Genomic DNA, 924 nt, shown 5'->3' with positions numbered 1-924 from the left:
TTCCTTAGCTCCCTTTTGCATGGTGATGCTGGAGGAGAGGGGCTCGTGGTGGGCTCCTGGGGGGGGGTCTCTCACGGAAGGACGGTGAGAGCATCTCCCAGGGTCTGGGGGAGCACTTGGATGTGGAGCGTTGCTTAAAGGAGGTGCTAAGAGACGAACCTTTGTGCCAGGCAGCAGCAGGTGAGCCACGGTGTGGATTTGCAAGGGGGGGGCGGTCTTTCTCCTTTTCTCTTTTGATTTCATCTTGCCACACCTTCCCCAAGTGCCCCCAGAAAAAATGGGGGTTATGAGGGCAGAAAGAGTTTAAATTGAGGGCAGAAGCTCATCTTCTCTTATTGTCTGTGTTTGAACTGGTTGGAATCCCCCTTCACTTATGATTTTAAGGGTATTGATTGAAGGAAAAACCTGCCTTTTCTGCGGTGCTAGGGGTATCAATTGACCGGGAATCCACGCGTTCCATTTGAAATGGAAGGGGAGGGCACGGGTGTTTCCATTTTATGGGTTTGAATTGAGGGTAATTCCCCCCCCCCCGTTTTCATTGTCCTGAGGTTTACATTGAGGAGGAAGCCCCGTTGTCCCTGCTTTTTAATGGTTTTAATTGAGGTAAAAATCGCCCTTTCCCCATCATTTGAGGGATTTGAGGAAAGCCCCTCTCTTTTGATATTTTAGAAGATTAAATTGAAGGGGCAAACCCCTTTATTTGCCATTGTATTGGCTTAAATGGAGGTAAACGGCCCCCTGTTGCCTCAGTTCCAGGGGTTAAATTGAAGGAAACTCCAGCTTTTCCAGCATTTGAAGGGTTTGTGGGGGCGTGTGCCGCTGCATTTGAGGGCGCTTCTGGCCGTGCCCCGGCACCGAATGTCTTGCGCGGGAGCACTCCCGGCCCCCGGGGAATTTCTGAGGAGGAATGGCAGTTTGGGGGCT

The sequence above is a fragment of the Corvus brachyrhynchos genome, unplaced genomic scaffold, assembly GCF_000691975.1.
Source record: "Corvus brachyrhynchos isolate BGI_N302 unplaced genomic scaffold, ASM69197v1 scaffold340, whole genome shotgun sequence".
Taxonomy (NCBI): Eukaryota; Metazoa; Chordata; class Aves; order Passeriformes; family Corvidae; genus Corvus; species Corvus brachyrhynchos.
Note: the sequence above shows the minus strand (reverse complement) of the source record.